We start from the raw sequence: 25356 nt of genomic DNA, 5'->3' as shown, positions 1-25356 counted from the left end.
CATAGATGAAAAATGTTGCGAGAATATCTTACACATTAGTAATGGGTGAAATAAGTGTATTTTTGTAGGATGGTCCAGAGGGGAAAAGAGAGCCATGAAGTTCGCTATCCCAAGAATTTGGTGGGAACCCACTGACCACTCAAGCAACTGCTACTTTTGCATGGTGGACCCTTCCAAACGTCGGACTGGCAAGAATGCACCTGCTATCACGTATCCGGACCTTCCTTCATCTATCGCCCCGGTGCCACACTGCCATGAGCTCCCCGTACCCACTCCTCCAGAGAGAGAGCAGCCGTCTTTAGAAGAGAGCGGCAAGTCAGAGAGCGAGGAAGACGTTGTAGATTCAGATGAAAATTTCAGAGGTGGAGCTGAGGAGAGAAACCCATACTACCCCAACCAAAAAGACCTCAACGACTTGATCAGAGATCTTGGTCTCACCAAGTCAAATTTCGAGTTTTTGACGTCTAGGCTCAAGCAGTGGAACTTGTTGGATGAACATTTGCAAGTCGCAGATTAGAGGAAGCGTCACCAACTTGTTGGCAGCTTCTTCACCCGTCAAGATGGGCTCTGCTTCTGCCACAATGTGACCAGTCTGTTAGAGGCAATCGGAATCGCCTGTAACCAGAACGATTGGCGCCTCTTCATTGACAGCTCACCCAGGAGTCTCAAAGCCGTGCTGCTCCACAATGGTAACAAGTACCCATCTCTTCCCCTGGCTCACTCGGTGCACCTCAAAGAGGATTACAACAGCATCAAAACCTTGCTGGACGCCTTGAAGTATGATGAGTACGGCTGGGAGGTCATTGGAGACTTCAAAATGGTGGCATTCCTGATGGGTCTCCAAGGCGGTTTTACCAAGTTTCCCTGCTATCTTTGCCTTTGGGACAGCAGGGACACCAAGGCGCACTACCACAGGCGGGACTGGCCACAGCAGACCGAGTTCTCTGTGGGGAGGAACAACGTCAAGTGGGAGCCACTGGTGGACCCCCAGAAGGTGCTGATGCCACCACTGCACATCAAATTGGGCCTCATAAAACAATTTGTCAGAGCTGTAGATAAGGAGTCGGCAGCCTTCAAGAACCTTGAAGACTTCTTCCCTAAGCTGTCTGAGGCAAAGGTCAAAGCGCGTGTCTTCGTCGGACCACAGTTAAAGAAGATCCTGGAGTGCAATTAATTATCCAAGAAGCTCACTAGTAAGGAGAAAGCTGCTTTGAACAGCTTTGTCGCAGTGGTTCGTGGCTTCCTGGGCAATCACAAGGTCGAAAACTATGTGGAGCTGGTTGAGACTCTGGTGAAGAACTACGGCACAATGAGCTGTAGGATGCCCCTCAAAGTCCATATCCTTCATGCTCATTTTTATAAATTCAAGGAGAACATGGGAGCGTACTTGGAGGAGCAAGACGATCGCTTCCACCAGGATATACTGGACTTTGAACGCCGCTACTAAGGACAGTATAACGAGAACATGATGGGAGACTACATTTGGGGGCTGATTCGTGAGAGTAACTTACAGTATTATCTCGAAAAACTACTCACTTATAAATCTTTTGTAGTAATGTTTTTATTACTTTAGTATAAGTACATGTTAATTTTTAATCATATGTTGTTTTTTCTGACTTTATGTGAACGAAAAAACACAAATTCGTCCGTTTTCTCATTGAAAATAGGTAAATTTCTAAATATCACTGTCCTGGTCACAAAAGCAAAGTTTGTGGGGAATAATAGCTATTTTCGAAAAAAATTAGGCATAAGCAATTACGAAATAACACTTACTACCCAGTAACAAAAACTGTGTTTGAGACTGATTAGCCTTCACCAGAGACACCAGAGGCCAATTAGTTGCAAAGACGATGCGACAACTATCAGAGCACGTTTGTTTGCATGTTTTGCCACAAGTTCTGCGTGTGGTCAACTCATGCGTATACTCTGATGAGCTTTCCAGTTGTGTACCTCCAACAGATATTCTTCAAGTGTTTTGCTACAGTAAGGCCGTAATTATAATATATATGCTCAAAATGTCCCCCCCAATATATTGCTATAAATAGATTTATGTTTATATGATTGTGGTTATGGTTGTACTTTATTAATCCCTAATCTCTGCCATTACATACAATGAAACAAGAAAAGGTAAAAACTAAAAAAACAGAGCAATGTAATACAATACACTATTAGACATTATTGTAAAAAATAAATAAAAAGTCCATCCCATGTGTTAGTGAATTTTTTCATATTTTAGGCAGGACATGGCAGGAAATTAGTTTTCAAATTGAGATTCTTTTCTGGGGGGGCCCCCAGACCCCCTGAAAGATTTGGTCCCCCCCAATGTTGACTCCATTGCTACGGCCTTGAGCTACAGACCGCGTTGTTAGATTCTTCATTCGGGGTTGATACATCCCGTGTTGAAGAATTCACGGCGATCACTGGAAAGAGAGAGACTGAATAATTAGAGGCCAAGCACAAAGCCAGGTTTAGAAACAAAGTCTATACATCTCACTGAAACCACGAACGTAGTTTTAGTGAGATTCTGTTAAACACGAATGGATATCAGACACCATTACACCTCGCCTTCGTAAGCTATGATGAGGCATTCGATACACTGAGAATAGATACAGTCATCCAAACCAAGGTCTATATATATTTTTTAAATATATGTATAGTCCACTGAACTACAGCAACACTGAGATTGCATGAAGAAAGTACAATAAAAGACATGTTAGGAGGGGAGCCAGGTGAGCAGATGTTCTTTCACCAAATTCATTCACAGCGATAGAAGATTCAAGTTCAAGTTCATTTATTAGGTATAGCCCTGTGAGCCATTCAGCTCTTGAATCGGGTGCAACCGCAACAAACAAAAAACAAAAACATGAACAAAAAACATCTTAAAGTGACTATGTGACTAAGTGCAAACAGAAAATCCAAGAAAAGACAGCAAAATATTGCAGAAAAAACACCGTACACCAACGCTGTGTGCAAAAATCCCAGTGGGATGCAAGTCAAACAACAACAACAACAACCACAAGACAGCTTAGATTAAGGCCATCAGTCTAACTCTGTACTACAACAAACAAACATGGCTAAACCAATACACTTTTCGAAATCACCAAAATAAAGCCATGAAAGCAATGAAAAAGCAATCATAGGAACTGTGACAGAATTTTCACAATAAATGGCATAAACAACATGTACTACCAAAACCCTGCAGCCATAGCTGGCTGCATGAGTCACTCCACCTTTAAGATCAGCACACTAAATCAAAACACAGGTCATACTTTGTAGCGATCATCCGGAGCGAAACATTTAATTTAGGTCACTGAATAGCACTGGCAGCTAGGGGTGTACAACTCCTCTAGAGCAGTTTTGAGTGAAGATCTCATAGGTAGTGACTCAAGTTTCAATTTATTGGCAACAGCATTCCAGACCCTGGGGGCATCAATAGCAAAGGCCCTTCCTCCAGTATATGTACGGCAATAGGGAATATTAAGCTGGTAAATGAGTGTAGACCTTAGGTCAAATTTGTTCTTTGAAACAGAGATGAGATCCAGCAGGTAATCTGCAGATTCTTTTGCAAGTACATCATGAATAAATAAGATCTGGTGCACAAACCGTCGAACATTCAGAGATGTTAAGTTTGACCCAATGTAGAGGTCACAGTGGTGAGTCCTATATGGGCAGTTCAATGCAAATCTTAAGGCCGAGTGATACATTGAGTCAAGCTTCTTCAGTACAGTACTTGGGGCTGATTTATAAACAATGTCACAGTAATCAAGTAGAGGCAGTATGGTAGCTTTAATCAATTCCAAACGGAACATAGGGGGGAAGCAGTGCTTGTGTCGATATAGAAGATGTTTTATGAATGGAAAAAATATTGTAGAAATAGAGGCATGGAAATAAACGGTGAACATATTATTAACCATCTCAAATTGGCTAATTAAAGGGTCATAGTAAAAACAATCTTAACATAATCCTTCGTGAATATCGTAGCACTTTTATTTAGAATGCACGCCCTCATTCAAGACCCAAGCATCGCACCCCCTGGCTTTGACATCCCCCTCTAAGACGCTGCTGGTGTAGCCATCAGCCGCATCAGAACAATGTAATTCATATTCTTAGGTTTTTTCGGTAAAGTCACGTAGGTAAAAAAATAAAATTAATAAAAGTAAAATAAAAAATAAAATAAAAATCAAGACGTTTCGGAGGCAACACAAGCTTCCGTCTTCAGGTGGAACCGTCACAGCACGCTCGCTGTGACGGTTACACCTACGTAGCTTTACCGAAAAAAACCTAAGAATATGAATCCTTGCAGTCACGAAAGCTTCAAATCTAGAACAATGGGAGTTGAAGAGACAAGCCACAGTAGCGCGATTGTGGCCATGCAACCCAAACTATGGACAATATCGTATTCCACTGCAGCCTGCACTCTTTCAACGGAGCAACAGCAAACACGACACGAACTCTGTCCTGGACGTGTTGCTGTCATCATGGGCAAGCATAGGAGACAGGGACGTTAACACCTCATGGCCCTGGTGACTTGCATCTCCCAACCAGATATTGCCTGCTCAGCGTGTTACTGAACAATCCTGACTTGAAGCTTTCGTGACTGCAGGAATCTATACTCTTTGGTTCTTTCGGTAAAAATTTTCGATTTAAAGCTTTCGTGACTGCAGGGATTCATCTTCTTGGTTCTTTCGGTAAAGTCACGTAGAAGGGAAATAATAAAATAATAAAATAAAACATTATAAAATAATATTTATTAGTATTTTATTATTTGTATTATGTTATATTTTTATTCTTTTATTATCTCCCTTCTACGTGACTTACCGAAAGAACCAAGAAGATCTTTCGGTAAAGTCACGTAGGTAGAAAAATAAAATAAAAAATAATCTATCACGACGTTTCGATCGCAACACAAGCGGTCGTCCTCAGGGGGAAAAAAATTATCCAGCAGTGGAACTACTGAACCAGGAAGAACACAGCGAGAGATGAATTATATTAAAAATGTCTACCTCCGTGACTTCACCGAAAAAACCAAAGAGAATGTTACTGAACAATTTAATGTGCAGTCTATGTGTGCGTGTGTAAGCCTCTATGTATCTGTGTATGTATGAATCAGCTCGAGGAGGAACTTCTCTCAAAGTGTGTCATAAATACAACGCCGGTCTGGTACAGTAATGCGTGCCCCCAGTATGCACCTCTCATCCCACGCGCGCCAACTCCCACAAAATTTAAGAAGTCAACTTTGCCATTTGCGCTCTGCCATTTGCCGTACGAATCGCGCCTTGAAACTACCATGGGGCAGTTTCGGCGACTGCGTCGATTTCGTTAAACCGGGCCCGTGCGTGTGAGAAATTGACACGTTTCTAAATTATAATAATAGGGTTCTTCACCCTTTTTTCTGGCTAGAAAACTGAAACCTTTTACAAGGATTAATGTGTGCATTAACCACAATACTTGCAGTCAACTGCAAACAAAACACACTATGATAATATATGCATTGTCCTTGAAACTGTTTGGTCCACACCAGAGACAGCTTTCTTTTGAGCCTCGACCCAATTGGTGCTCGACCAGAGGACGCCAAAAGGCGTACAGCTCAAAGACAATTCAATATCAAAGTAACGAGGGCTCGGGGTGAGCATCTACATCATTAGACCTCCTTTGCCAGAAAAAAGGGGGAAAACCCCTATTATCATTATATTTGGTACTGGCAAATGAGGTCTAATGACGTTTCTAAATTGTCGGTGAACAATGAGCGTACAGTGCGTTTAAATCGCCTTTTGCCGCCACGAGATCTGCTTTTTGAATAGATGGCAGTCGGCTTCGGTTTGGCGTTTAACCCGTGGCAGCGGTTTCCTGTGGCCGACGAACGCGGGTGGAATTTTCACAACCGAGCCGGTTCACCCAAAAGATGCGAGAAGCAGATCACACGCGGCGTCCCAATAACCGTTCGTGAATGAAACAAAAATATATTCAGATTTACTCCCAGATCCAACAACTATTGGACTCGATACCCTGTGACTTTTTCATTCGTAAATTTTAGTTTTTTTTATATCGTCCGTGCATGTGTGCAGTGGCCTCCTCCCAACCCGGCTGAGCTCCGTGTGATAGTGACAAGTTTTGTTATCGGGAAAGGGGGGCGATGTTTTGGCCCCACACGCCCGCCCGCTCTTCGTAGGCGCGCCTCTGCCCAGTTCAGCTGCTGCTGGAAGAAGCAGATAAGCGAGGGGGTGGAGGGGGGGCAGGGCGGGAAATGGGCATTTTAGGAGGCATTTTTCAAAGCTTATGGAAACAACGAATATATATGGAGTGCGTGCGCTCACGAAAGTTTGAAAGCACCGCCCACCAACGCAACAACACAGCGAATGATTGTGTAAAAGGTGTGGACTGCGTGCGCACGCATCCGAAAAAAATGCATGTGCAAGCTCGTTTCCACCAAGCGGCTTCTTCTGTGGTTTTCCTGCCACCGTGAAATGCCCGAGCACGAAGCGTCACTGGGAGAGTGGTGAGGGCCTCTCAGACCGAGGGCCTGTGGGCCCTGGGGATGCAGCCAGACCGCAAGCAAACGCTTTTTTTTTCTTATTTAAGCGGAGGGATTCTACTCCGAATCGTGAATCGCCTTCAGATTAGTTTTGTATTTTAATCGCAACGAATTAAACGCGAATCGAACTTTTTATTCTTTATTTGCTAAATTAGACTTAGTCCCACGTTACTGTTAAGAGCCCTTTTTTAAATCCTTTATATTAAGTTCGCTTGCTTACTTGCTTGCGTGCTTGCGTGCTTGCTTGCTTGCTTAGGACCGTGCATGTTCGTTAAAATTTTTTTTTTAAATGTTACACTTTTTAGGCAAAAAAAAAGTATTTTACATTTATTCAAATACAACTCATTCATGGCTTTGGCTGAACGTCACAGTGTAGGAGCCCAGAGCGTAACCCCTCCACAGGCCATGGCGGAGTAGCGCAGTTGGTAGCGCCCTCGCTTCCCATGCCAAAGGTCGCGGGATCGATCCCCACGTCCTCCACAGGCGAATATAGTTTTAAATCCTTTATATTAAGTTCGCTTGCTTGCTTAGGACCATGCAAATCTTTCGCTCGTTTTTTAACCCACTTCCCGTGATCCAATCGAGCTGACATTTTCCACACAGACTCGTTGTGTGTGACAATTAATTTTCGTGAAAAAGAATTTCCTAAATTTTACACTGTTTAGGGAAAACAAATTAAATATTTAATTACCAATTGCTTAATACTGGCAGACAATCATCTGACCCATAGGTGGCAGCCATCTCAAGCCAGAGGACGAGAAGACTCTAGCCGCCACGCATATAAAGGATTTATAGTGAAAAACTTAGTTTTTACGGGTTTACTTGTTTCACCCTGGATGAGTAACCCGTTGAGTACTGGTGACCTACATTATCATGATAGACACACGGGGACTATTTTTATTTAGTTGAACACATAGTAGGCTTTCGCGACCAATATTATCCATCTTGATTTGAAGCTTTCGTGACTGCAGGAATCCATACTCTTTTGTTCTTTCGGTAAAGTCACGTGGATAGAAAATCAAATAAAACCAGAAAATAATCTATCACGACGTTTAGATCGCAACACACGCGGTCGTCCTCAGGTGGCAAAAAAATAATCCAGCGATGGAGCTGCTTGTGTTGCGATCGATACGTCGTGATATATTATTTTTTGTTTAATTTTCTTTTTCTACCTACGCCACCACCCGACACAGCCAATTCGTAAGGTTTGTCGCGTCAACAAAACGTGCCAATTCATTACTAGTTCAGCACACCGGTGTGTTGGAGAGTAAACGCACAACATTTATAATATAGTCGTTTAATAAAATGTAATAACTAAAGTCAAAGACAGGCACCAACAGGGGGCTTGCTCCTACGAATTGCACGCTTTGTAAAGAATGCGCTTTAAAAGATAAATGTGTTACCGAACCCTTTCACTCCCTCGCCTCCAGTGGGCATTGATTCTTCAGAGCATGCAGGAGGGCATTTAGGCACTACCCCCCCCACCCTCCTAATTTCCCTCCAGGGGTATCAGAGCTTAGGAAGACACCAGCGGGTTGTAGAGTGTATTGATACAGTTCATTGACACGTGCGGTTTTGACAGGATTCCATTGCACCGTAATCCGTAATGTGTGGGTTGTGCTGGTGTCAACCACCTGTGCTGTGTACCCGAATCATCTTGTTGATAACAAAAAAGACTTTTTTTAAAACGTGACTGCCCTGAAAAATAAAATAAAAAGCACAATCCTATTGGAAAATCTAAAATGTCAACCCCATGCATGCCGGAGGCCCAGCTAGACGTACAGCCACCAACTAGTAACTGGAGATGCCTTGGCCAGTCAAGGTCAAGAGGTCATCACACAGATGATTCCACCACAAGTCCCCCCCCCCGCCTCTCTCCACGAGCTTGCATCATTCCTCAAGATCCTGCAAGTGCTGCACTGTTGAGACCCATGCTCATCCAGCAGCGCTCCATCATCTCTCTTACTTTTGGGGCTTTCGTCTGGCCGTGACCTTTGGGTGCCTCTCCAATGCCCCCCCCCGTCCACCGCAACCTCCCTCCCCCCTCCACCCACATCCTGCGCACGTGTCGCAATCGCGTATTTGCGTATTCTTCAGGTTCCCCGTCATATTCGCGTTCTGATCGTTCGAGTTGCTTAACCTATCCCACCACGACAGATGTCTAGTATTCACCGGCGGTTGGCGACATACGGCGCGAAAGAAGTTCCACATCAAGTTCAAGTTAATTTATTAGATAGAGCCCTGTGAGCAATTCGGCTCTTGAATCGGGTGCAACCGCAACAAACATTAAACAAAAACATGAACAAGAAAACATCTTAAAGTGACTATGTGACTGAGTGCAAACAGAAAATCCAAGAAAAGACAGCAAAATATTGTAGAAAAAACACCGTACACCAACGCATACATACCTAGCAGATGATTTTCGAGTTGCATTTAAAAATAACAATTCCAGCTTTCTGATCCATAAATTAATGCGTCAATCCTGCTTCAACACCTACCTCTTAACACTCCATTGACGTATCTACTCTCCTAACGAGGGGTGTACAGGTCATTCATAATCATCCCTGTGAACGCAGTCGTTCTATTGATGTATTTCCCATAACCCCCTGTGTTCGGCGCATAATTACCTAAATACACAACAGTCATTCACTATCCCTGTATCTCTACTTTCTCATTTCCTCATCTCTCTCTATGCACCAAATACTTTCTCAAAGTCCTTCCATTTAGCTCTGTCCATGATATTTACCCAAGAACTCTGCATTCGATACTCCACCCAGTTGCGTCCAAATGTTAACATTGCTCATGTGACTTCATTTGATGTCTTCCATGGTTTATTGTAGCGCATATCATTGCCCTGGTCAAAAAACACTCAGTCTCTCGTTCTCTCATTACATGTCCAAGAAATGATATCTTTCTCTCCTCTCACTCTTCCTCCACAATGTTCTTGCTGTGTATCCTGCTCTCTCTGATACGTTCATGTCACGTCGTCCGTACGCGAAATGTCGAACATCCTTGTTCTTACAAAACCACATTTCTGTTGCTTCTCGTTTGCTCTAGTTGCTCACATCTTACCGCTGCTTCGTACAGTGCGGCACAGTGAGAATCGCCACCTGTCAGCGTGTGGGGCCGGACGGTCCAGGAAAAATGTTGCGGGCGACTGTGTTTTATGGCAACAGGAATTGTTTCGTACCCGAGTTCTGGTGCCAGTGTTGCGCTGAGCTTTATTACGGTGAAACTAGACCCGGGCTGACTGAGAAATGTTTCCGAGTGTGTTCTGCAGTCGAAAAGGTGGCAACCAGAGCCGGATTAGGGTTCTTGTAGGCCCTTAGGCACTTCAGTTTCGTGGGTCTTTAGTGAAAACTCTCTGGAGTTGGTACTAGGCCTCGGCAAGGTAAAAGGTTAAAACAACGAGCCTACCTTTACCCTACCTTTTACCTTACCACAATACAATCACTCTACCCTTACCTTTTACCCTTTAGCGTCAATGTGTGGACCAATGTCTTGAACTTGTCGCTGCCGGCGGCTCGCAAAGAGATTGCACCTTGGATAACAAAATCAACCACCGCATTCTCAAACTTTAGCAGGAGGCGATCCCGGGATTGCTGGCCGGCTCAGCGTTTGCTGCATTAGGCGGCTCGCCGACGCCGACATCCTGACCTCGCTGCCTGGGGCGAGCACGTTGTGCTTCTTGAGGTGGGCTTTCCACCCCGACGCGTTCGTGTGGGAGGAAAACCTCTTCCCTTGCTGTACATTGGGATCACCCTCCATCCAATCGTGCGTGTGCTCCCACGGGAACGCATGCCGCTGCCTCTTTCGATTGCTGTTCGCAGCGACCCCAAAAATGTCGTTGCTGGCATCCTCGACCTCTAGTACCTCTACCTCAAGCACGTGGACCGGCTCCATCTGGTCCGACATCAATGAACGCAATTTAAAATGTAGGCAACGGACTGCGCCACGGAACTTTTAGCGGTAAACAAGGAACCGTATTTACCGGGTAATACTTCGCGCTACCTTTACCCTACCGGGTAATTTTTCCGAGCTACCTTTACCCTACCCTTTACCTTACCCCTTGGCATGTCTCAACCTTTACCCTTTACTGGTAAAAGGGTAAATTACCTTACCTAGTTGGTACTACCGCTGCCCCGTGTCACACGGCCTTGTCTTACCTTGCGCTACTCTCTATTGAGAATGAGACTGTGCGAAAAACACCGTTTGAAGATGTCGTTGCAAAATTTTCAATGAAAACAAATCTCGTAAAGTTAATCTCCGGTGTTAATTTATAAAAAAAAAAAAGATTGACATTAACCTGACTCTGCCTCTTTGTATCTACACTGTGCCTATCCTTGCCATACAAATATAGTCATTCAAGACGATATCTTGGTTACATGTTTGACCGTACAAAAAACTTGATTAAACATATTCTTGGTTCTTTCGGTAAAGTCACGTAGAAGGGACTTTACCCAAAGAACCAAGAATGTGAATCCCTGCAGTCACGAAAGCTTTAAATCAAAACTTGGTTAGACGTGTTTTTCCGTAGGCCCTTTAGTTGTTGTCGTCCCTCGGCACAGTGCCTCCTGTGGCATGCTGGGTAATGCGGCCCTGGTGGCAGCCCTGGGAACTGTGTGGTGGTGGTGGCTGCCCTGCTACTGCTGCACGTGTCTGCCCATCACCTATCACTGCAAGCGGCAGTAGCGAGGGTTGGTGGACCATACCCTGGGCTTGCCATGAGAAGTAAGTACAGAAGATTTGGACCAATATCCATCTGGTCCATCCGATCGGGATAGAAGTTTGCCCCCATCGCATGCATCGGGTTGTTGATGCGTGCTCAGATCTCATCCCGCATTCTTAAATACTCGTTCGTGCAACTGGCTGAAATCATCATGATGTATAGAGGATCGCAAAGCTCGGGCAATTGTTGGTAGCGCCAACTGGGCGCTGCCTTCCCCCGCTCGCGTGTGATTCCTCACGCCTCTGAGTCGTCGTGTGTCTCCGGTGCACAACAAGATCAAATGACTATTTGTAGTGCCGGGGATTCACCGGTGTGAAAGCAGCAGTCTCACTGCTACTGTTTTACACAAATGCCTTCCACGCTGCGGTATTTTCCTAAGCAGTTCAAACCGCCTGTGACTTCCTCGTCTGGGTAGGAGTCTTGTTACAGATGACAACATATTTAAGCAGACCATTAACGTTTCATGCACATACCTGTCCCTCCTTTAAAAAATCTAGTAATGTTTACACATCTCATCAGCAACACGGCCTTCCTTCTTAGAGTGCATAATTTCAACACAAGGAAAATTCCGGACCAGTTTAGACATTCATTGTATCATCATTAGAGGTCAGGCGATCCTGCAATATCGCACGATGTAACATTTACGATAATTGCATCATCAAATGTCATCAAATTGTGATTATTGTTGCTCATTTATTTATTTTTAGTTCCGTAATTCGTTCCCTGGCCAAAAATACGCATGAAACTATTATAATTAAGTTAACAGTCAGTTACCAATGAACATAAACGTTTAGTTTTTTACGGTGTTATTAACCAAGTACTGTTTGTAAAACGTGTTTTGGAGTCATCGACTCCACGTTTTTTTCTCCATGATTTATTATAACAATGTTCAACTTGTAAGGCGCTGCCCGTGCGCAGTCTTGGATTTACTCTCGTAGAGCGAGAGGGGACATCGATTCAGAGGCGCGAGAAGGAACCACAGAGAAGCAGGAAGGCAGCCGCCACGTGCTACGCCAATGCCAAATCCCCCCCTCCACCCTCAAGCTCTGCAGGCCTCTACCTCCGCAGATATTTCCAGCCAGGTACACGACGGAGTGTTTCCGTGTGGAAGGAAACCGGAGCACCTGGAGAAGCACTGAAATCCCCAGGAAATACCCAAGCTCACTGGTCCTCTGTGTATAAGGGTGTTACCGGCCAACTGGTGAGTGTTTATACACGTGGAAGGAAAGCGAGGGGGAAACACGATATCTCACACAGGTGGAACAGATGGAGATTCATCCACACTGCGCTGTACCACCGTCTCCTGGTGAGCCAGGGTATGGCACCTCCTCTGCGTATGTAGAACTTCTTTCGCACCGTACGTAGCCAACCATGCTAATCGGAGATGCGGGGGAAGGACAACAAACTAATCACAAAAAGCAGTTCTACAGAAAAATGTTTTCAATCTAGATAATTTAAAAGAGCATAGCTCCAGTTACTTACTAATATTGGAAGGAAGAACATTCCAGACGGGAGCGGGAAGGGCATCTGAAAGCGCGCAAGGCGGCGACCGTCTTTGTTCGATGGCCAGCCAAGAGCCGCCGCTGCTGTCGAGGATGACCGGAGTTCATGCGGCGGTGATCTACACCCCTTGACGAGATCAGCTAGGTCATCACCGTGGTCCGTTTGCGGAAGGGCGTTTCGCAACCATCTGTGCGGTGATCCACCAACCCTCGCCGCTGCCTCCACAGCGCTGGGTCACCACAGCCAGCCACGTGCAGCAGCGTGGCCACTGCCCCAACTTCTCCGCGTGCGCGCAACTGGCGGCACGTGCTGCGCCCTCGTCTCTGCCATTTCTGTCCCGATACTCGGGCACGTTCCAGTCGAACCGTGGCTGAAGGAGGTCGACGTGGTCGCACCCCCCCCCCCCCCCCCATGTGATCCGTGTGTTGCACACTCGAAATGAAGGACGTGGGCAGGTGCTGCAAATCAAGGGCATTTATTGTGGTTAATAGCAATCTTGTGAAGAACAGCACCGTCACTCTGTAAAATGCAACAGCACGTGTGTTACAACCAGCATTGCTCCAGAGTCGCCATTAACCATGTGACTGGTATATCCGTGTGGTCATTCAATAACCCTGCCAGCCACCTACAGGCCAGACTCAGTCATCACATGCTGCTGTACACACATGCATTGTTACTGCAGCTACATACTAAATTAACACTCATTCCCTTTATTAATGCTACCCCTATCCCCTCCCTTTGATGCTGCTAATCCTGCATAATGCACGGGCATAATATGACTTTAAACCCCCCGCCCACCTCCTACGCATTTCACAAGTAGTACTAATTGCATATCTGCATTTCCCATAAATATGCTAAATTCCTTTTGATATGCAAATTATTTTGTCAAGGCGCTCTCCCCCCTCTAACCCAGCTTAAATAGACGCTCCAAGCCTGGGGTGTGTCATTCAGACTCTGTCTTCTCGACAGACCTGTTCTTCACCTGAGGACGGCTGCTTGCGTTGTGGCCGAAACGTCGTGAGAATAATTTTATTATGTTTTATTTTTATTATTTTATTATTCCCATTCTACGTGACTTTACCGAAAGAACCAGGAAGAGCACATCAGGAATTTCACAGAACCACACTTTACTCCCTTGCTGCTGCACAAGGACATAATTAAAAGAGTGATCCATTCCTAATGTGCCACGCGTGGCTCAAACAAATCGTTGGAAACGGCGGTGTCCACGGCGGCAGCGGGAGCGGCCCATGCGTTCAAAGCCGTGGGTCATTTCGCTGACTGTGCGCGATGAACGGACCAAGGACGTCGGAGTCGATCTGTGATCACGTCAAAGCACGTGGGGCAATTGTGTAACGGCATTGCAAGGTAAAGGAACAACAGCAACAACAACAGCACCGATATCGCGATAATCGCCACATCGTGCAATGTCATATTGTATCGCGCGGTTCAAGATGATAGATGCGTATCGTGGCGAGCCTGGTGAGTGCCGAGCAGCGGTCTTCGATGCAAGGCCATCACACAGAGTGGAAACACCACCCCCCATCCCCTCAGCACCATCATCATCATCACCACCATGCTGCTGCTAAACACCCAACCATGGTTTCGAATGATGTGGAGGCCCATCACCTGTGCCGGATAAAAACAAAAACAACGTAAATATTAAAACACATAAATGTTTAACTTGCATAGGAAAGTCATTGTATTTTTTCATTTGCTATACAGCCAGATAATACGACAAATCGCTAACCTTAAACACCCAGTCGTTCATAAAAAGTTGAAGGCGATATAGTACTATAGTAATAGAGCAAGTGCAGAATCACTTAACCGGAATCGATAGCTTGAAAGCGTTTAGCGCGGGGCCCTTGAAAGTGCGGGGCCCGTAGCTACTGCATATATGTAGTAGCTACTACACGTGTAGTAGCTACTACATATATGCAGTAGCTACTACACGTGCAGTGTATAGGAAAGTGTAGTAGCTACTGCACATGTAGTAGCTACTGCACGTGTAGTAGCTACTGCACGTGTAGTAGCTACTGCATATTTAGTAGCTACTACATATGTAACTACTTTTGCTACTGGGATAATCCGGCACTGCCCCTCACACTGGCGATGCATCCTCAGTGGTGAAGTGAGTGGAAGAACAACCCGCTGCTCCAGACGGTGGCTGCGAGCGAGGCGGCGCTGGGAGGTCTGTGTGGGTGCCGCAGTGCAGCATCGCCCTCGTGTGGCGAGCGGTGGTGCAGCGGTTAGCGCGACAGCCGCTACCAACCCCGCTCACGGCCAACACCACCGGTGACGATTACAATCTGAACCGGTCCTGGGCCTCCCCCCGAGGTCGACTCAGCCTCATCGCCACCGGGGAGACAAAGGTGGCCGGGCGTGGTGCTGGCCACCCCACCCCCTCGTGTGCCGTGACGGCCTTCATAGGTGCTGCCCGTTCACAGCACTTGCCCCAGCAGTCTGTGGCAGGCTACACGGGGGATCTTTGTCTTGGATTCATTTCAGAACTGCACACGTTGTCGTGCAACAGAAGCCCATCCCTTCCAGATGTCTCACCAACGCGACTTCAAACCCGACAAAGACGATGGTGGTGAAGCCCTGGGAGGAAGGCCATAGCCATGGAGTCAACATTGTGGGAGACCAAATCTTCCAGGGTGTCTGGGGTTCCCAACCCAGAAAAAAAAATCTAAATTTGAAAACTCATTTCCGGCTGAAAATATAAAAAAGTCACTAACACATGGGATGGAATTATTATTTATTTTTTACAATAATGTCTAATAGTGTATTGTATTACATTGCTTTTTTTTTCTTTTTTACCATTTCTTGTTTCATTGTATGTAATAGCAGAGATTAGGGATTCATAAAGTACAACCATAACCACAATCAAATTAACAGAAATCTATGCCTTGATTTATATGAAGAAAAGTCCAGATATTGTGGCCAAGGTTTAGCAAATTGTTGTTTTTATTTACATAGCATAGCAATAATTTTCTAGCAATATATTGGGGGGGGACATTTTGAGCATATTTGAATATTGGGGACACCCCCCCCCCCCTATATCTATTATAATTACGGCATTGCCTGGGAGTGCACAAGAAGTCACACACGACAAACACCTCGGTGCAGACCCAACGACGCAGGAGCAGCAGCAGCTGAAGCCGCTCACAATATCGATGTCGACGGGAGAAATCCGATGAGCCGTACAGCTTTTTTTCCCACAGATTCCCAGTAGGGGCACGGAGTAAACACGTTACAACAACAACATCCGCAGGTACCTGCCGATGATGTTGTTGTTGTTGTAAAACTCTCCGGTGTGCCACTGCAGAGTCGACAGTGCCGGATTAAGTTAGTGCAGGGCCTGTAGCATCTGTAGTAAATGTTATAAAGGGGCCCTAAATAAAATAAATAAATTAAAACACGTAAATGTTTAACTTGCATATTAAAGTTATTGTATTTTTTCATTTGCTATACAGCCAGATGATACGACAAATCGCTAACCTTAAACACCCAGTCGTTCATAAAGCTACTACACGTGTAGTAGCTACTGTAGTAGCTACTACACAAGTAGCTACTACACAAATAGCTACTACACGTGTAGTAGCTACACAAATAGCTACTACACGTGTAGTAGCTACACAAATAGCTACTACACGTGTAGCTACTACACAAGTAGCTACTACACATGTAGCTACATATGTAGTAGCTACTACATATGTAGCTACTACACATGTTGCTACTTTTGCTACTGGGATAATCCGGCACTGAGAGTCACCCAAGACAGAACCGTGGAACGTAGAACAGCCACTCAGCTCCCCATTCTCAAATCACGAAGCAGGAGGAGGCGTCACCAGAGCGATGATTCCCCACTCCCATACTGACCCATTCGTCTGGCGCGCCAACCACCTCGTTGCACAGCTGTCTGCGATACAGCAACATGAGCCATACGATGAATTAAACGTTTACTAGAATGTAATTAAGCAGATAGGCACGCCTCCTGCACATATCTTTAGACATTTCAAATACCTACTATTTGGTTCTTTCGGTAAAGTCACGTAGGTGAAAATACAAAATAAAAATAAAGAATAAAAATAACTAAATTGTATTCTTTATTTGTATTCTTATTTTTATTTCTATACTTATTTTCACCTACGTGACTTTACCGAAAGAACCAAAGAGTATGGAACCTTGTAGTCACGAATACTTCAAATCCAGAATTTTAAATACCCATGTAGAGTTTCTGTATTTTACACATCACATTAGCCACACGAACCTCCTTTTTGGGAGTGGATCATTTCAGCAGCGTCGGTTCATCACAATGCGAACTCTGGAACGGTTTCTGCGTCCAGCGTCTCATCGTGAGTGGAGTCAGGCTGCCGTGAACCCATTCAGTTCAACAGCATCGGTGCTGTAACAATGCAGGCCGGTTAAACAGAAAAGGTCGGTCAATATTCTTTGGGTTATTCGGTAAAGTCACGTAGATAGGTTCAAAGTCACGAACGCTTTAAGTCACGGTAAATGTGTAGCGGCATATCTCATGGACCACGTTTGTAGAGTTCTTCACTGAAGTTCTCATGGCTCGCAAATGAGAGAATTCACAACGAGACAGACAGCTGCCTGTGGTTTATAAAGTACAATGTTTTAGATGAGGAACAGTGAGCAAAAGCAATCTACCTCTAAAAGGGAACCAGCCTGTTGCTTTCTTTTCTGTCCTGAGTCTCGTTTTGATCAGGGCAGACGGGAAAACACGGCGAAATGAGATTCAACGCATCCGTCAAGAACACTTACATGTGCCACGAAGTAGTGGCCATTGTGCACGAATCGTCGCATGTTGCATTATTTCAAGGCAGTGATATTGATATTGTTTTCACGGTGACTCGTGCACGGGCCCAAACGCCATGTGCTCGGCAACCGACGAAACTTAAAGAGTTGCAATAGAGACGCCGTGAAGAGTGAAACGTGCTCATGGAACTGGGCAAAGTTACGACTGTGCGATATTATTATTATAATAATTATAAATATAATAAGGGCTTGGTGACGGTGATGGTGATGGGACGGGGGGGGGGAATTCTAAAGGGGGACAGACATTTGAGAAGTGGCCTTGCCAATGGTCTCTGTTTCGATATAAAGCTTTCGTGACTGGAGGGATTCATCTTCTTGGTTCTTTCGGTAAAGTAACGTTAAAGGGAAGTAATAAAATAATAAAAATAAAACATAATAAAATAATTCTCACGACGTTTCGGCCACAACGCAAGCAGCCGTCCTCCAGGTCTGTCGAGGCGACAGCGTCTGAATGAACGCTGTCGCCTCGACAGACCTGGTTTTTCACCTGAGGACGGCTGCTTGCGTTGTGGCCGAAACGTCGTGAGAATTATTTTATTATGTTTTATTTTTATTATTTTATTACTTCCCTTCTACGTGACTTTATCAAAAGAACCAAGAAAATGGTCTCTGTGGTATTTAATTCGTGTCCTTGCAACGGTCCAAACGACGACGATCCCCGTTCCCTGAAGTTCCACTCGAACGATTGGAACCGAGGACAAGGCAACGTTCCTTGACGCCACTGACTGATGCATGCTCCGTCAGCGCTAAAGACGATCGATATACACAGGGTGCTTAAACAAAAACTTCTGAGAAGTTGCTACGACACCACGAGAAATATTCCGCCTCCGTGCTCTGGAGATCACCAGGAGAAGATCCCAGGCACGTATTGACAATGATGGCGAGCACGTGGAGACTTTGAATTGTTGAAGCTGTTAACATCACATTTGGTGTCACGTCACAGTGCATTATCCATCCGTTCTGTTTCGATGAAAAACGATAGTCCCGTAGAAGTGTTAACACTTTTTTGACGCACCGTGGAAATTGCACCGCACGCTACGCACGAGCATCGTAAGCTGCTTGGAGAATCGTTTATAATGTGATTGATTATCCTGCAGAGCATCATAGAACCCGAGCAAGGCTCCCCGGATATTTATCGGTGTCGGGGTCTCATCGAGCCGCGCCTTAGCGCAGCGGTCACGGCAACCTGCCGCTCCTGAGCTGCTGATGCGGTTTCAGAACTCGAACAAAAAATGTCTCTTCTGGCTATTTTGGTTGCAGACCCCTTGACCATGGAAGTCCAGTTTACCATGGAAGTCCAGTTCACCATGGGAGTTCAGTTTACCATGGAAGTCCAGTTTACCATGGGAGTCCAGTTTACCATGGAAGTCCAGTTTACCATGGAGGTCCAGTTTACCATGGAAGTCCAGTTTACCATGGAAGTCCAGTTTACCATGGAGGTCCAGTTCACCATGGGAGTCCAGTTTACCATGGAAGTCCAGTTTACCATGGAAGTTCAGTTCACCATGGAAGTCCAGTTCACCAATTCGTTTGAAAAGAAAATGTATGTTAATTAATGTTAATTAATGTTAATTGTTAATTGCAGTCAGTTTGAACATTTGTTAAAATAAACGAAATAACTCTCCTTGATTAGATTTAAACCACCGCGTGTGTCGTGACTTTTAGGCCACCCCTCGTAGAAATTCTCCTAAGGGGCTGTCCATAAATGACGTCACGCGGCGTCACAAAATGTCAGACCCCCCCTCAAATATGACGTCACAAAGCTCTGCCGCCCCCCCCCCCCCAAAAATAAAACTTGCTTCAAATCGTTTTAAACTATTGTCATTGTAGTGCGAATTTAATGTGCCGCTGCACTTTGATGTTGTAGGAGAAAACATTTATTAAAAAGTATATTTAATTAAGTAGAACGTGTTGTCTATATTTATTTAAAGTTGCGCTTTTTGATGTGACGTCACATTTCTCCACCCCCCTCCCCTCGTCACAAATGCCTGACCCCCCCCCCACCCCCTAGGTGCGTGACGTCATTTATGGACACAGTGTTGAGTTTTATTTTCAATCTTTCTTGAGGTTGGCGGGGGGGGCGGTGGCGAGCGGGGGGGGGGGGCAGGTCAGTGTCAATCCCTGAGTCGAACGCCCAGGGATGATCGATATTCATTCCCCCCCACCCCCCCTCAGTGCTGCTCATGCACTCGGCTTAGAGACGACGACGACGAATTGAAATCAACGCAGAGCGCGGCCGCAGCGTGGCCCATGCCCCTTGCTCCCCCCTCCCGTTCCCCAGTGTTTGTTGCAAGCCGCCAGCAGTATCTTCTTGGTTCTTTCGGTAAAGTCACGTAGAAGGGAAATAATAAAATAATAATGAAACATAATAAAATAATAATTATATTATATTCTTATATTATTTTATTATGCTTTATTTTTATTATTTTATTACTTCCCTTCTACGTGACTTTACCGAAAGAACCAAGAAGATGAATCCCTGCAGTCACGAAAGCTTTAAATCGAAAAATTCCGCCCGCAGTAGTTGAGGGGGTGGTGGTGGGGGGCTCTGCCGTGGTGCCGAGGGGAGTGCGCGTGGGAGCAGCTCTCACGCCTCGCCGGCAGTGGACCCGTGCGGGAGACGCGCACACCGCATTTGTATTCAGTGACACGGAGATCTCCTTTTCACTTACAGTGGTGGTGGTGGGGGGGGGGGTAATAGTGCAGTGAGGCCATCAGTATCGTCCCTCCTCTGTGATATGAAGCAATATCGCGATGTATTTATTGTTGTTGTTGTGGTTCTAGATTTGAAGCTTTCGTGACTGCAAGGATTCATACTCTAATAAAGAGTATGAGTTGTTGTGGTTGTTGTTGTCGTCACTGTTGGCACTCACATCTCAAACCGCCGACAGCCGCGGTGAATCCGCTGCTGCGATGGAGTGAGATCCACCTGCCGCCCTGCGCCACGTGGACGGCTTTCACGGCTCCATCTCGCCGGTGGAGGAGCCTCCGGGGGGCGCTCTCCGTTTTCCCTTTAGCATCCACAATCTCGCGCACACAACACACACACCACACACATACAACATACACCACACACACAACACACACAACACAGACACACAACACACACAACACACACAACACACACACACAACACACACAACACACACAACACACACACACAACACACACAACACAACACACACAACACACACACACACACAACACACACAACACACACAACACACACACACATCACACACACAACACACACCACACACACACAACACACACACACAACACACACTACACACACACAACACACACCACACACACAACACACACGACACAACACACACGACACAACACACACAACACACACGACACAACACACACAACACACACACACAACACACACAGACACACAACACACACAACACACACAACCCACACACAACACACACACACACCATTCATTCCACCGAGATGGGGTTATGGCAGTGGCTGGACACGAAGCCGCCCTTTAAACCAAGCTGTGCTCAATGCCGCGATATCGTTCACCTCGTAGCCTGCAGTAAAACACAAAACACATATTGTGTTTCACTCCCCCCCCCTCCTTCTCCACATCTTCAGTCGCCCAGAATATTGACAACGTTGCGTGCAACATTCACACTCGAGCAACACATCCACGCCGACGCCGTTGGCCAACAGCGCTTTATGTATTCCGCTCACTGCCTGCGCGTGCGAGGGAGCCCCCCCACCCCCTCCTTCATCTTAATTGACGCGTTCTTGTTTCCAAAGCTCAGCCGCATTGCAGCAAAGACGAGGGGGGGAGTGATGCTGGAGGAGGCAGGAAGCCAACGAGGACGACTGCCCCTGAATGCTAATCATCACCCACCGACCCAACCACCAACCCACCCACCCACCAACACACCAACCAACACACCCACCAACCCACACTCCCACCAACCCACCCACCCACCAACCCACCAACCAACCCACCCATCAACCCACCCTCCCTCCCACCCACCTACTCACCAACCCACCCACCTACTCAACAACCCACCCACCAACCCACCCACCCATCAACCCACCCACCAACCCACCAGCTCATCCACCCACCCACCAACCCACCCACCTATCGACCCACCCACCAACCCACCCACCCACCAACCCACCCACCCACCAACCCACCAACCCACCAACCCTCCAACCCACCCACCAACCAACCCACCAACCAACCCACCCACCAACCCACCCACCCACCACCCCACCCTCCAACCCACCCACCAACCCACCACCCCACCCACCAACCCACCCACCAAACAACCCACCCACCCACCAACCCACCCACCCACCCTCCTCCTCCCTCCGTAGCTGCACCTCTCCCAGGCCTGCTGACTGATCTCACAGATTGCAGCTGAGGTCGCTTGCCACCTCAAACGTTTTGTCATCGGCGTGTCGCCAATGACTGCAGATGGTCCCGCACAAAAAATGACCACGACTTTAAATGTAAACACAACAACAACAATGACCCCCCCCCCGCCCCACTAAACCCAACGTGTAAAGATGTTTTTTTTTCAATGTGCCTGCAAGAAGTCGCGTACACGCATTCATTTATAATTCAAAACGCCAGTCGAGTCAACAGATTGACGCGAGCAGAATTATTTCCAGCGGACCGGTTTCGATCTGGTTGGTCGCAAGGGGAGTTTTTGTTGTTGTTGTTGTTGTTTTTGTTGTTGTTGTTGTTGAAAAAGTGATTTAGACGAGATTATGTAACGAGCCTGACGTTAAGCTTCGTTTCTTGCATAAGTGACGACAGGTGTCTGTGCTATTCTGCTTTTAAATCACGTTGCATAGATTTATTACAAATTATACGATGATTCCTCAAATCGCAGGCACCTCAAATCCACCCCATCGACCGTCCATTCATGTAAACGCAATGCAAATTAAATGTCCACGCACGGCGCCTTCTCCATTGTTGTCAACCCACTGCCGGACGAGGGCTTCCCAACGCCTTGCGGGGATCACGAGGGAGATCTGCTCACTCTGGTCGACAGAGTGGGCCTCCGTCGCCATGCGATGCAGCGCAGAGGACGTACGAACGTTGCCGCTGGCGGTAAGCCTCGGGACGTGAGCGGAGAGAGTGGTCCCGTGGCCTCGTGGTGATCGTAAGTAGAGGCCCCGTGGCCCCGTGGTGATCGTGAGCAGAGGCCCCGTGATGATCGTGGTGATCGTGAGCAGAGGCCCCGTGGTGATCGTGGTGATCGTGAGCAGAGGCCCCGTGGTGATCGTGGTGATCGTGAGCAGAGGCAGTGGTTCAGTGGTGATCGTGGTTATCGTGAGCAGAGGCAGTGGTTCAGTGGTGATCGTGGTGATCGTGAGCGGAGGCAGTGGCTCAGTGGTGATCGTGGTGATCGTGAGCAGAGGCAGTGGTTCAGTGGTAATCGTGAGCAGAGGCAGTGGCTCAGTGGTCTCGTGGTGATCGTGGTGATCGTGAGCAGAGGCAGTGGCTCAGTGGTCTCGTGGTGATCGTGGTCATCGTGAGCAGAGGCAGTGGTTCAGTGGTGATCGTGGTGATCGTGAGCAGAGGCAGTGGTTCAGTGGTGATCGTGGTGATCGTGAGCAGAGGCAGTGGCTCAGTGGTCTCGTGGTGATCGTGAGCAGAGGCAGTGGTTCAGAGACTGCGGCGATGTTGGTGCTGGGGGACAACGCGAGAATGAGCCTCGCTGGTCACATCAGTTGGAGGATCTGGCGAACCGAGTTCGATTCCCGCTCACGGCCAACACCAGTGACGATTATCTGAACCGGTCCTGGGCCCCCTCCCCCCTAGGTCGACTGAGCCTCAAATGAGTACCTGATGCGGTGTAAAAACAACACATCGCAACTGGAAAGACAAAGGCGGCCGGGCGTGGTGCTGGCCACCCACCCCTCGAGTGCCGTGCCGGCCTTCATAGGCGCTACTCGCTAACAGCACTTGCCCCAACAGCCTGTTAAGGCTACACGGGGGATCTTTGTCTTTGTGGCAGTAGTCGCGGGGGTCAATCGCCCTCCAGCCAGGGCCGCCCGGATGGCCGCCGTCCCCATCATCGAGCGCCACGCTCTGCGGGCCACCAGGACGAGCACGGGCGACCCCTTGGCTCTGGGTGAGGCCGCGTATGGGCCGCGGGTTTCGTTTCCCCATCGACATTCGACGCGGAGTGCGAGCGGGGAGCGTCCCGTTCTAGGGCGATCCGCGCGTCCCGATTGAGGCGCGGGGCCGTGGCGTCGCGCGAGCTCCTGCCAGAGCAGCGCGGAGGGACGTCGCGGTGACGTCCGCGGCGAGGTCACGGCGAGGTCGCGGTGAGGTCGTGGTGAGGTCGTGGTGAGGATGCGGTGAGGTCGCGGCGAGGTCACGGCGAGGTCGTGGTGAGGTCGCGGCGAGGTCGTGGCGAGGTCGCGGCGAGGTCACGGCGAGGTCGTGGTGAGGTCGCGGTGAGGTCACGGCGAGGTCGCGGTGAGGTCACGGTGAGGTCGCGGTGAGGTCGCGACCCACTCAGTCCCCAAGGGGAGGCTGCGGCAACTTTCGCAGCGCCGTCGACATTCGCGCGCGGGAGGAAGAGTCGTGGCCGCCCAGGATCGTACGTCGAGAGGTGTCGGGGGGGGGGGTCTCTGAGCAACGGAGAGCGCAACGCGGCAGGGGGTTGCGAGCGGTGAAAGATGCGTAGCTTTGAACTATGGATTTAACTATTCTTAGGGTCTTTCGGTAAAGTCAGGTAGGTGGGTTCGAAAATAATAATAAAACAACAACAAAACATGATGTTTCGATGGCTTTAAATCAAGATGTGAACGATTGTTTGTATGTTTTTACCAAGTAATGCCCCACTTGAGCTACGCTTTTTCTTTTCAGAAGCGACCCGCCCTGTCGCAAGTGACAGCACCACGTGGGTGGCGAATCACGTGGGGATTTAAAGCAGCAGCAGCAGCCAAAGACTCCAAACGCGTGCAATGTTCCTTCTAAATGCGCAGAGGGAAGCCGACAAACCGGAGGGCCCGGAGACAAATCCACGCGACCACGAGGGGAGAGAAAGAAATAGAGAGAGACACGCAAATCTCCAAGTGTCGAGGCGTCAGGGTCGGGATCGAACCCACGACCTCCTGCGTACCAAGCGAGGTAGTTAACATCATACTCTAGTTAACATCGCCTAGTCACCGCGATATTATTATTTTTTTCCGCCTGAGGACGAACCCTTGTGTTACGAGCGAAACGTCGTGATATAATTTTTATTTTATTTTATTTTTCGACCCACGTGACTTTACCTAAAGAACCAACGAGTATGGATTCCCTGCAGTCACGAAAGCTTCGAATCAACATTGAGACAAACCTCATTTTCTTGGTTCTTTCGGTAAAGTCACGTAGCAGGGAAATAATAAAATAATAAAAATAAAACAATCAAATACAATTCTCACGACGTTTCGGCCACAATGCAAGCAGCCGTCCTCAGGTGAAGAACAGGTCTGTCGGAAAGACAGCGTCCGAATGAACCTGTTCTTCACCTGAGGACGGCTGCTTGCGTTGTGGCCGAAACGTCGTGAGAATTTTATCTTATTATGTTTTATTTTTTAGTATTTTATTATTTCCCTCCTACGTGACTTTACCGAAAGAACCAGGAAGATGGATTCCCCGCAGTCACGAAAGCTTCGAATCAGGATTGAGACAAACCTCATTGTCCGGCGTAGGCCACTGATCTTCAGCAGCGGCAAGTCGCGTTCCCAGCGCCACGTGGACTTGGTG

At 47.3% G+C, this 25356-nt stretch overlaps 1 long non-coding RNA gene across 1 annotated transcript; it reads right to left on the bottom strand.

Moving 5' to 3' along the window:
- Window positions 1-17113: 17113 nt before the first annotated feature.
- On the bottom strand, window positions 17114-21966 carry LOC144941857 (uncharacterized). The gene is made up of 3 exons (XR_013639278.1): window positions 21941-21966; window positions 20477-20630; window positions 17114-17169 (listed from the first exon to the last, which is right to left on the bottom strand). It is a non-coding gene; the product is annotated as an uncharacterized LOC144941857 (long non-coding RNA).
- Between the last annotated feature and the right edge of the window lie 3390 nt (window positions 21967-25356).

The sequence above is a fragment of the Lampetra fluviatilis genome, chromosome 25, assembly GCF_964198595.1.
Source record: "Lampetra fluviatilis chromosome 25, kcLamFluv1.1, whole genome shotgun sequence".
NCBI lineage: Eukaryota > Metazoa > Chordata > Hyperoartia > Petromyzontiformes > Petromyzontidae > Lampetra > Lampetra fluviatilis.
Note: the sequence above shows the minus strand (reverse complement) of the source record. Positions and strands in the feature narration are given on the sequence as shown.